This window comes from Schistocerca gregaria, chromosome 5 (assembly GCF_023897955.1).
Source record: "Schistocerca gregaria isolate iqSchGreg1 chromosome 5, iqSchGreg1.2, whole genome shotgun sequence".
In the NCBI taxonomy this organism is placed as follows: domain Eukaryota; kingdom Metazoa; phylum Arthropoda; class Insecta; order Orthoptera; family Acrididae; genus Schistocerca; species Schistocerca gregaria.
Window position 1 is genome coordinate 147,648,522 of NC_064924.1, and position 13,312 is coordinate 147,661,833.

The window sequence follows — 13,312 nt, forward strand, 5'->3', positions numbered from 1 at the left end:
TACTGAAATGAAATGATGAGAAACATTCCATGTCTATTGTCTTGCTAGTTGGAAGATTGTTTATTGCTTTATGAAATGACTTATGGCTAGCGAACGACGTTTCACGCCTTGCTTCGCCTATTTTGTTTAATATCTAGTTTCTAGCTGCCCTGCAGCATTTGTTAAAGTAAAATTTTATAGATGTACTAATATAAATATTTTATGCCTACAGACCCAGTAAAGAATAACTTCGTGATATACTTTCAAAAAAATGAGAGAGCACAAAAAGACATTGCCGTTCACAGGAACTGCATACATAATTTTCTTTTCAAGTACTTGGTAATTTATTTCATTGAATAACTAGTGGTGCACCACTTTAATTGCATAGACATTAAGATGTGAATAGACATTGTCCTTATCTGCGTTGTTGTCATTAGTGTACTGTTTTTTCTGCTTGAGCTTTGTCATGTTTAGGTATAAGTTATAGCATTTGCTGCGGCTGTTTGCCATTCATCGTGCTACTGAATGTCACTTTGTATTACTAGGTTAAGCCAGTTTTATTACTGATTTCTTTTTCTTGTTTGCTGCACATTGCCTTATATCAGTTGTAATATTGCAATTGATTTGCTGCTTGCTTTGACAATTTGTTTGTATTAATTGTTTTGTGTTGCTGCATTGCCTCGTCCCTTAGTTTAGCATCTGAGCTCAGTAGATTTAAGTTAGCTTAAGAGGGGGTAGACTATATAAGAGAATGAGTTGCGATGAATTGGAAGAAATGCATTGAGAAGTTTTAAGAAAAAAATGCAGAAAGCAAGTATAGATAGTACTTTTTGAAATAATGAAGAACGAATGGAGATCTCCAAGAAGTAAAGAAAGTTTTGTTTGCCAAATACTGCAGTAAAACAAACTCTGCCCTTTCCTTGTGTTATCCCGCTATGTGTTTGTGTACCCTTGTGTATTTATGTTCTTCCTGTCTTTATATGTTCATCTGATAAGACTTATGTTGTAGAATTTTCTAATATTCAGTTACATTCACTATGATGAGGAATACTGTTATCCTCAAACATAATTTGCATTAATAATATGTCGTTTTCTTTGTAAATATGTTAAAAAATTATTTATTCTGTTCTGTTTTAATGCTCATGTGTGAAGTTGATGTTTCAAAAGTTATTTTCATCTTTTTTGTATGTACTTATATCATAATTTTTGTAACACTGATGTATTTGTTATTTCGATTCTTTTGTAAAGCCTGTATTACTACAAATGTTATCTGTATTGTTATGTTCTTTAATGATATATTTTGTACCTTTATTATTGTATTCTTATGTTATAAAATTGTAATTGACACCAGTTCATCAAATTAAGTAACTTGTAAATTACATTTCACTGCACACGTTTCTGTTGGTCATAGTATATGCACAATATGTGAGAAGTAGGGACTGATAGTGTTTGCAAGTGTGTTGATAATTCAGCAAGGGACTGGTTAACAGCATTGCTGGTTCTAAGGACAATTCCAAAAACTTTGTGAGTGGACAAGTGGTGGGTTATGGACTTGCTATATTATCCGCCAGACTCTTCAGTGGTGATTGTGCGCCTGCATAGTCAAACAGATGGCTGCTGGCCATCTCTACATGGACTACAGTGGGTCTATACCTTTGATGACCCACCAATACCATTATTTCTACAAGGTTTACAGTGGGTCTGCATCTCTGGTGGCCCACCAATACCGTAATCTCTACCAGGACTACAAGGGGTCTACTCTGTGATGACCTACCTACCAATATTCTTCAAAACTTCAACTGACTCTGCTGTGGGTTTGCTCTGTTGTGGCCCATTACCTGTCTGCATTTCAAGAGTCAGCACTGTCTTTCCGTTGGAAGGACAACACTACTTCTTCAAGACTGCATGGAAATCCACTACTTCTGTGTGCATTTTCTTTTACTACTCTGAGAAAAACACTGCAATTTTACTTTGATGAATGATCAGGACTGTCTTTATGGACTGTGAGAAAATTTTAGCTTTTGACCAACATTGTATCGATAAGTGTGTGCATTTCATTTCTTTGTCATTGTAATTATGAAAAAAAATTTCAAATCTGTATTGGACACTGCCCAAAACAACTTGTAAAATTTTTTTGTGGGGAGCATGGGGGCTATGTAAGTAGGATGTTTAGGTTTTATTGATTGGTAACGCGAACGCCACGTAGCGCTCTGTAAGAAAATCACTGGCTGTGCTGGGTGCAGTCTGTGGCTGGTTTGCATTGTTGTCTGCCATTGTAGTGTTGGGCAACGGCAGTTGGATGTTAACAGCGCGTAGCGTTGCGCAGTTGGAGGTGAGCCGCCAGCGGTGGTGGACGTGGGGAGAGAGTTGGCGGAGTTTTGAAATTTGTAAGAATTAGTGTCATGAACTGATATATATATATATATATATATATATATATATATATATATATATATATATATATTATGACTATAAAGGTAAATACATTGTTTGTTCTCTATTAAAATCTTTCATTTGCTAACTGTGCCTATCAGTAATTAGTGACTTCCGTAGTTTGAATCTTTTAGTTAGCTGACAGTAGTGGCGCTCGCTGTATTGCAGTAGCTTGAGTAACGAAGATTTTTGTGAGGTAAGTGATTTGTGAAAGGTATAGGTTAATGTTAGTCAGGGCCATTCTTTCATAAGGATTTTTGTAAGTCAGATTGCGTTGCGCTAAAAATATTGTGTGTCACTTTAAGCACAGTCGTGTATAATTTTTCTAAGGGGACGTTTCAACTTATGCGCCAGAAGCAGAGACCGTAAGTACATTAAGGCTTGCACTTCTTGCAGGAAGTTTATCTGTCCTGCACACAAATAGAAAGAAGAAGTAGTTCGTATTATAAAGTGTTAGGAATGTGAATCTGAGCAATCCTTGTAATTGTGAAATTAACACAAATAATGTAGAAAAATTCTTTGCCAATAATAATAATCTACATTTTAATCTTCTAATCCGTCAAAATTATGGAAATACATAAGTAATGTGATTTATCCTAGATAGAGAATGTGTGATGGTTGTGGGGTCAGTCGCCGACCCCTTCCATTGGCGTTGGCCAGTGCAACACACAGCATTGGTATGCAACTGTTAAGGTGAGATCGGAGAATTCGTCAGCAATGAGGACATTTACAATGACAAAGTATTGGTGAAATCTCACCGCTTGTCTAATAAACAGAAGAAAGTGTGCGAAACGTTATTCGCTCTGTATCATGTCTCTGTGCGGGTGCGGCGAATTCCCCATCCGAATGCCGTGGAGTTAGAGAGCCTTAAGAGCAGGAAGTCCTTGGGAGTGCATAATATCACGCATTTGAAGCCCTATGTGGGATAGGATGAGACCATGAATAATTCTCGCTTTTCAAGTCGCGCCAATTCGAATAAAATCCTCGCAGGATTTGTGCTGTCCTGTGGGGCGGAAGTTTGACAAGCAACTTTCAATTGAAATTGCCTCAGACTGGGAGTGCGGTGATTCGGAGACGGCAGAGCCATCCTAATTATCGGTATCTTCACCATAGGGCCATTCTGAGTGATTGCCTTCACTATAGGTGTAATATTGGGCATTTCTTTAGGTCTACACGACGAGGTTCAGCGCAGGAGATAAACGGTCTGTACCGCAGAATTGCACCAACGCTCGTTCCATGCAGAGTTCTGCGCTTAGAGCTACACTCCTGAAAATTGAAATAAGAACACCGTGAATTCATTGTCCCAGGAAGGGGAAACTTTATTGACACATTCCTGGGGTCAGATACATCACATGATCACACTGACAGAAGCACAGGCACATAGACACAGGCAACAGAGCATGCACAATGTCGGCACTAGTACAGTGTATATCCACCTTTCGCAGCAATGCAGGCTGCTATTCTCCCATGGAGACGATCGTAGAGATGCTGGATGTAGTCCTGTGGAACGGCTTGCCATGCCATTTCCACCTGGCGCCTCAGTTGGACCAGCGTTCGTGCTGGACGTGTAGACCGCGTGAGACGACGCTTCATCCAGTCCCAAACATGCTCAATGGGGGACAGATCCGGAGATCTTGCTGGCCAGGGTAGTTGACTTACACCTTCTAGAGCATGTTGGGTGGCACGGGATTCATGCGGACGTGCATTGTCCTGTTGGAACAGCAAGTTTCCTTGCCGGTCTAGGAATGGAAGAACAATGGGTTCGATGGCGGTTTGGATGTACCGTGCACTATTCAGTGTCCCCTCGACGATCACCAGAGGTGTACGGCCAGTGTAGGAGATCGCTCCCCACACCATGATGCCGGGTGTTGGCCCTGTGTGCCTCGGTCGTATGCAGTCCTGATTGTGGCGCTCACCTGCACGGCGCCAAACACGCATACGACCATCATTGGCACCAAGGCAGAAGCGACTCTCATCGCTGAAGACGACACGTCTTCATTCGTCCCTCCATTCACGCCTGTCGCGACACCACTGGAGGCGGGCAGCACGATGTTGGGGCGTGAGCGGAAGATGGCCTAACGGTGTGCGGGACCGTAGCCCAGCTTCATGGAGACGGTTGCGAATGGTCCTCGCCGATACCCCAGGAGCAACAGTGTCCCTAATTTGCTGGGAAGTGGCGGTGCGGTCCCCTTCGGCACTGCGTAGGATCCTACGGTCTTGGCGTGCATCCGTGCGTCGCTGCGGTCCGGTCCCAGGTCGACGGGCACGTGCACCTTCCGCCGACCACTGGCGACAACATCGATGTACTGTGGAGACCTCACGCGCCACGTGTTGAGCAATTCGGCGGTACGTCCACCCGGCCTCCCGCATGCCCACTATACGCCCTCGCTCAAAGTCCGTCAACTGCACATACGGTTCACGTCCACGCTGTCGCGGCATGCTACCAGTGTTAAAGACTGCGATGGAGCTCCGTATGCCACGGCAAACTGGCTGACACTGACGGCGGCGGTGCACAAATGCTGCGCAGCTAGCGCCATTCGACGGCCACCACCGCAGTTCCTGGTGTGTCCGCTGTGCCGTGCGTGTGATCATTGCTTGTACAGCCCTCTCGCAGTGTCCGGAGCAAGTATGGTGGGTCTGACACACCGGTGTCAATGTGTTCTGTTTTCCATTTCCAGGAGTGTATTTGTGTGCTCAGAGCGAGATTTTCGCCAACGCTTAACCACTTCCAAGAACTCATCTAGTACTCTTGATCTTGTAGTTATCCTTCCGCAGTGCCGAGTATTCATCAATATAGCTGCCGGTAATTGCGGCGGTCAATTACAAATTAGTTAATGTGCCATTCTCAGGAGTGGGTGGGTGGTCAAAGAAATTAACACTTTTGTAAACTTTTTCAGTTGTGGGAAATATCAAAATTAAATGGGAGTATTACGATCGAATTATCGACTTCATTGTAGCTAGCATTTAACCTGTCCCAGTAAGCTTTACATGTACCCTAGTCACTGCACAGCTTGCGCAGACGTGACGGAAAGAAGGTATTGCGATCTTCTATGTCAGCGACGGACAAAAAAGCTTAAAATCGGGCTATCATAATATATTATGGGTACACAAGAGCCTGGACGTCGTGCGGCGCTGCAGGTCAGTGCTGCCTTTAACCTACGCAGCGGCAACCACCGGACCGAGCTCAATCCACTGAAGTTGCCCAGAAAGACACTTATCGTCACAATGAACTGATAATGGAAATTGATAATGACAACACAACCCAAGCGCCAAGCAGAACAACAAAATGCTGCTGCTCAGACCGAACAGACCTAATAACCCACTATAGTTCTTTAGATGGAAGGGACGCCCAAGAAACAAGGAAACCTAGGCTCCACCTGTCAAAGAATATGACTGTGAGCAAGAAACAAATGTGGCTACGGAGAAACGTGAAACCGTGCAAGATGCAGTTTCCTAAGAAAGTCTAAAAAGAGGAGAATAGTTTACAAATGCGCTGAACAATTAGCACTACCTGTGTAAGAAACAGCGAAGAGATCAGCGAGAAACTACATGAGGAACAACTGAAGCGAGAAATAATAAAATAAAAAAAAATAGAAACTGCTTCCGTAATGTTGAACGGTTAATTCACCTTTTTGAAATCCATAGGTAGACGCTTTAGACGCGTAATGTGAAGCGCGCACCTCATGCATGAACACAGCTTATAGTAAACCGTGTACCAATTCAACAGAGCTGTAGGTCTGAGATGGCGCTCATCTTTAAGCCTGGCAGAATCGGAGTCGAGCCCGGTGGCGCTGTGGGCTCTCATAATCCCGAGACTGCTGCGAGAGACACGTCTGCCGATGCTCGCACAGATTCAGCACGTGCATCACTGATACATCTCCAGAACCCCAGGATGGCTGAAATTGCCTCCTAGCTGCTTAAGGGGTTACAGCAGCTATGTATACTGCGTAGCGCCTCTACAGATATACACTGATGGGCCAAAACATTATGCGCACCTGCTTAATACCTTGTTTTCCCGCCTTTGCAACGAAATACATCACTGTTTCTGCCTGTCATGGATCCGACAGTTTGTTCATAGGTTTGTGGAGGTATGTGGCATTAGATGTCTACGCACAGGCCATTTACTTCACGTAGATAACGGTCCACTGATTTGCGTACGACGTGATAGCGCTCGATAGCGAGCCAGATGGGATTCCATAGCATTTACATCAGGTGAATTTGGTCGCCGAGACATCAGCATGAGTTCACTACAATGCTCTTCGAACCACTGTAGAACGGTTCTGGGTCCGAGACACTGCTGAAAGATGACATAGCCGTCGGGGAAGACATCGAGCATGATGGCGTACAGATGGTTGACAGCTGTCGGCATGTCTTCGATTACAACCACAAGCCCATGCAAGCGCAGGAGAATGTCTCCCATAGCATAATACTGCTCCCACCAGTCTGTGCCCTTGGCGCACCGCACGTTTCGAACTGCCGTTAACCTCGATGACGGCGTTTGTGGAGACCTAGTGGAGCAAACACAAGATTCAATCCAAGAGCTGACACGTTTACATTGATCGACGGTCGAATCCCGATGGTCTTGCGCTCTCTGGAATCGTAATTGACGATGTCGTTGATTCAACATGTGAACACATAGAGACGGTTTGCTGCGGATCTTCATGTTCAACAACGTATGATTAACGTTGTGCTCCGAAGCACTTGTGCGTGCACAAACATCGTGGTCTTTCGGCAGAAGTGCCACAGATCAGAACAGACAATCCTCTGAGTCCAATGTTTTGTGAAGAGTCTTTGACGTCCTACCATTTAGCGCCTAGTTGTAGTTTCACTGTCCTTCTGCCTCCTTCCGTAGATGCTCACGACAGTAGCACGTGAACATTCCACCAGCTTAGCCGGTTTCGAGATACTCGTTCACACTTTCTGCTAAGTAATAATATGCCCTTTGTCAAAGTCGCTTATATCAATGGATTTCCCCATTTTCAGCCCTTGGCTTCGCTATAGTGATCCCCCGTCCGTGTCTGCTCCGCTTATACTTTTCTTGGTGTGACACGTTCTCGCAACGCCACCAGGCGGCATCCAGCTTCGCAGTGGGCAGTGGTCATTAAGTTTTGGCTTATCGATGTTTGTTAACCTTAAAAATGTGTACGCCAGTGACAAGAAACAGTAAGAAGCAAAATTGAGGGCGCTGCTAGGTAACAGAGGTTGCGTTGTGGATGACTCAACTGAGAATGTGGGCAATAAAGATTTGTTTTGGAAACACTTTAGGGAATTAATTTGAATTGGCAATCCTACATTTAGAGAGTTGTAGACACGTGTGGACAATTTTAACTGGAATACACTTTTTAAAATTCTGAAGTTCTCAGAGATAAAATAGTGAGAGCAAAAGGTTATTTACGACATGTACAGACACAAGATTACAGTTATAGTAGTCCAGTAACATGAAGCAAGGCAGTATGAGAAGGGAATGAGACAATACATAGAACAAGAAGTTAAAGAAACCAAGGAGATTTATGGAAAAATGAGTAAAAGTATTGGGAGAAAAAATGAATGCTTTAAGGCTTGTCAATAACATTTTAACTGTCTCTGAAATGTCATCAGGCTTGGAAGACTAGTTGGAGCGAATAATTAGTTTCTGGAAAGAAATTGTAAAAACAAGGGTATTTGGGTACAATTGAAATAAATCAGGAGATGCTCAAGACACTAGATTAGGGAATGAGACGCTAAAGTAGTATTTACAAATAAAGCAGTAAAATAACCGATGATAGTTGAAGTAAACAGAATAATAAATGTAAACTGGGAATAAAAATTTCTATAACTCTGTTCACCTTCCAGGTTTATCACTGATACTTATTTGTCTGGGATGTAGCGTTCTACATAATTGAAATCTGGACGATAAGCAGTACAGACAAGAGGAGATTAGAAGGTTTTGAAATCTGTTGCTAAATGGGAGAATACTGAAGACTAGATAAATAGACTAAGTAGCTAATGAAGAGGTGTGCAAATGTAAAAATTCTAGAGAAAGACCAAAGCTTAACTGCAGCATACAAGTTGGTTTCCATGCAGTTTGCATAGCTGAATAGACTGGCATAGATTGGACTAAGGTGGAAAGCTGTATTAAACCCTTCTTGGGACTAAAACTTACATCATCATCCATAGGCTGTAGAACCGGAACTTAGCACACGTGACTGCATATTAAAGGCATAATCTCTTGACAAAGAAACACCTGCACGGCACTCTTAAGATAACACTGAATCTAAATTCACCATTATTTTGACCAACATCTTATCTATCTGTTATTAACGAAACATTTATTTCTTAGATTTTAATAAATGTAGCCTTGAAAGGAAGCGAATAATTACAAGTTAGATTTCTGCAAAATACAGTTATTACGCTTACTATGTGTCCTTTAGCTGTTCAACCAAATTTATCCACAATTGCAAAACGAAACTTGCACATCGTTCGTAATTCGTCGGCCAAAGGAACGGAGAGGCAGAAGAGCAACTCCTCATGTTGCTGAGCGCTCCCAATGAAATCTAGCAAGCTAAATATTTTTAGTAATCACGCATCCTATCACTGAGAAATTTCCTCATTACTCGTGTGCCATTCGAATCACTTCAGAATGTAAAATCTTGAAATTACGTAATGTAACATCGTTGACTGCAATAAAAAACCTTCGGTTCATAGACATTACCGCTTTTATTTGAGTATTTTACTAATACATATTAAAAATAGTTTAACTAAGTAACTAGCATTGAGTGGTTTTTCCGTTGTGTTCCCAGCAGCAGATTTGCCCTTTTTTACTCATATGAGGTTCTAGAAAGAAGCATTCTTGGCGTAACGATATCCAGTGCATACACTTCTTACATGACATATTACGAATGAATGTTCCCACGAACTCCAGCAGCCTTCCTCGATCTCTCTCGCCCCCCCCCCCCCAATCTCCATTTTCACTGTTTTGAGTGAAACGTGCTGAAATAGTAATAAGCTATAGGAAAGGTGTTGTTCCAAACCAAAAGCCCAAAGATATGCGAATGGCCACATAATTAATTAAATGCTTCACCCTTTTCGCAATTTCTAAACAGAATTTCACAACCTCTACTAACAAATCTAATACAAATCACAGAAAAAAATAAAGCAACTAGTGTCATTAGAAACATCACACATTGCCCTCTAGGGAATAATTCCCAAACTGGAGTATTTTTGGTAAAATTGGTGCAATCTGGAAATACAGGAAACCTCCCATCCTAATACAGTAGACTTTTTACTCACGTCTGAAACAACACTACACGGAAATAAAAAACTGCAGATTACATAAGGTATAGGTGCACGAAAATTCACACCATGGATACTGAAAGTGGGCAACGTCCAGGACATATAGAGCTGCATGAAAAGATCTTCCTCAGTGTGGGACGCGGGACAGACCAGATCAAGTGACTATGGTTTGCCCCTCCCCAAAGTTACAGGAGGTAATGACGTAGGAAGTCCTCATTTTTGTAGATTTCGTCTGGATATTTCAGGATCCAAAACTTAGACGACTGACCTATTTTGGCAATCTCCTGACAAATGATCAAGGTTCTAAGTATTATATTCAAATGTTTTATATATTTTTAGTTATACTTTCAGTGCCCCCCTCCGATGAACCATGTAGCTTGCCATTGGTGGGGAGGCTTTCGTGCCTCAGCGATACAGATAGCCGTACCCTAGGTGCAACCGCAAATGAGGGGTATCTGCTGAGAGGCCAGAGAAACGTGTGGTTCTTGAAGAGGGGCAACAGCCATTTCAGTAGTTGCAGGGGCAAAAGTCTGGATGTTTGACTGTTCTGGCCTTGTAACACTAACAAAAACGGCCTTGCTGTGCTGGTACTGCGAACGGCTGAAAGCAAGGGGAAACTACGGCCGTAATTTTTTTCCCGAGGGCATGCACCTTTACTGCATGATTAAATGATGATGGCGTCCTCTTGGGTAAAATATTTCGGAGGTAAAATTGTCTTCCATTCGGATCTCCGGGCGGGGACTACTGAAGAGGACGTCGTCATCAGGAGAAACAAAGATGGCGTGCTACGGATCGGAGCGTGGAATATCAGATCCCTTAATCGGGCAGGTATGTTAGGAAATTTAAAAAGGGAAATGGATAGGTTAAAGTTAGATATAGTGGGCATTAGTGAAGGATCAAGACTTCTGGTCAGGTGAATACAGGGTTATAAATACAAAATCAAATAGACGTAATGCTGTAGTAAGTTTAATAATGAATAAAATATAGGTTTGAGGATAAGCTACCACAAACGTCGTAGTGAACGCATTACTGTGGCCAATATAGACACGAAGGCCACGCCTACCACAGTAGTACAAGTCTGAACGCCAAATAGCTCTGCAGATGACGAAGAGATTGATGAAATGTATGATGAGATTAAAGAAGTTACTCAGATAGTGAAGGGAGACAAAAAAATAATAGTTATTGGTGACTGGAATCCGACAGTAGGAAAAGGAAGAGAAGGAAACGTAGTAGGTGAATATCTAATGGGAGTAAGAAATGAAAGAAGAAGCCGTCTGGTTGAATTTGCACAGAGCATAACTTAATCATAGCTACCACTTGGTTCAATAATCATGAAAGAAGGCTGTATACTTGGAAGAGGCCTGGAGATACTGGAAGGCTTCAGGTAGATAATATAATGGTAAGACAGTGATTTAGGAACTAGGTTTTAAATTGTAAGACATTTCCAGGAGCAGATGTGGACTCTGACCACAAACTATTGGTTATGAACTGTAGATTAAAACTGAAGAAAATGAAAAAAGGTGGGAATTTAAGGAGATGAGACCTGGATAATGTTGACAGAACCAGAAGTTGTGGAGAGTTTCGGGGAGAGCACAAGGGAACGATTAACAGGAATTGTGGAAAGAAATACAGCAGAAGAAATATGGGTAGCTTTAAGGGATGAAATGGTGAAGGCAGCAGTCGATCAACTAAGTAAAAAGGCGAGGGCTAGCAGAAATCCTCTGGTAACAGAAGAAATATTGAATTTAATTGATGAACGGAGAAAATATAAAATGCAATAAATGAAGCAGGCAAAAAGGAATACAAACGTCTCAAGAATGATATCGACAGTAAGTGCAAAATGGCTAAGCAGGGATGGCTAGAGGACAAATGTAAGGATGTAGGGGTAAGATAGATACTGCCTACAGGAAAATTAAAGAGACCTTTGGAGAAAAGAGACCCACTTGTATCAATATCAAGAGCTCAGAAGGAAACCCAGTTCTAAGCAAAGAAGGGAAAGCAGAAAGGTGGAAGGTGTATGCAGAGAGAGGGTCTGTTACAAGGGCGGTGTATATGAGGGCAATATTATGGAAATGGATGAGGATGTAGATGAAAATGAACTGGGAGTTATGATACTGCGAGAAGATTTTTACAGAGCTCTGAAAGAACTACTGACAGCCTTGGGAGAGCCAGGCCTGACAAAACTCTGCCATCTGGTGAGCAAGATGTATGAGACAGGAGAAATACCCTCAGACTTCAAGAAGAATATTATAATTCCATTCCCAATGAAATGAGGTGTTGACAAATGTGAAAAGTACCGAACTATCGGATTAATAAGTCATGGCTGCAAAATATAACGTAAATTCTTTACAGACGTATGGAGAAACTGGTAGAAGCCGACACTGGGGAAAATCAGTTTGGATTCCATAGAAATATTGGAACATGTGAGGTAATACTGAGGCTACAACTTATCTTAGAAGACAGATTAAGGGAAGGCAAACCTAATGTTTGTAGCATTTTTAGACTTAAAGAAAGCTTTTAAGAAAGCTGACTGCAATACTTTCTTTCAAATTCTGATGGTGGAAGAGGTAAAATACAGGGAGCGAAAGGCTATTTACAATTCGTACATAAAACAGGAGACAATTATAAGAGCCGAGAGACATGAAACGGAAGCAGTGGATGTAGTTTATCCCCAATGTTATTCAAGCAAGCAGTAAAGGAAACAAAAGAAAAATTCGGAGTAGGTATTAAAATCCATGGAGAAGCAGTAAAAACTTTGAGGTTCACCGATGACATTGTAATTCTGTCAGAGACAGCAAAGGACTTGGAAGAGCAGTTGAACGGAATGGACAGTGTCTTGAAAGGAGGATATAAGATGAACATCAACAAAAGAAAAACGAGGATAATTGAATGTAGTCGGTTGATGCTGAAGGAATTAGCTTAGGAAATTAGACACTTAAGGCAGAAAATAAGTTTTGCTATTTGGGGAGCAAAATAACTGATGATGGTAGATGTAGAGAGGATATAAAATGTAGACTGGCAATGGCAAGGAAAGCGTTTCTGAAGAAGAGAAATTTGTTAACATCCAGTATAGATTTAATTGCCAGGAAGCCGTTTCTGAAAGTATTTGTATTGTGTGTAGCCATTAATGGAAGTGAAACATGAACGTGAAATAGTTTGTAGAAGAAGAGAATAGAAGATTTCGAAATGTGGTACTCCAGAAGAACGCTGAGGATTAGGTGGGTAGACCACATAACTAATGAGGAGGTATTCAATAGAATTGGGGAGAAGAGAAATTTGTGGCACAACTTGACTAGAAGAAGGGATCGGTTGGTAGCCCATGTTCCGAGGCATCAACGGATCACCAGTTTGTATTGGAGGGCTGCGTGGAGGGTAAAAATCGTAGACGGAGACCAAGAGATGAACACACTAAGCAGATTCAGAAGGATGTAGGTTGCAGTAGGAACTGGGAGACGAAGAAACTTGCAGAGGATGGAGTAGCATGGAGATGTGCATCAAACCAGTCACAGGACTGAAGACTACAACAAAAACAACTTCCTGACATGCTCCACAGCTAAGAGTTTCATGTTTTTGGGTCTACGGAACGAAATGTCAATGTAATCTCTAATCTAATCTTGAGAGCTCGCAA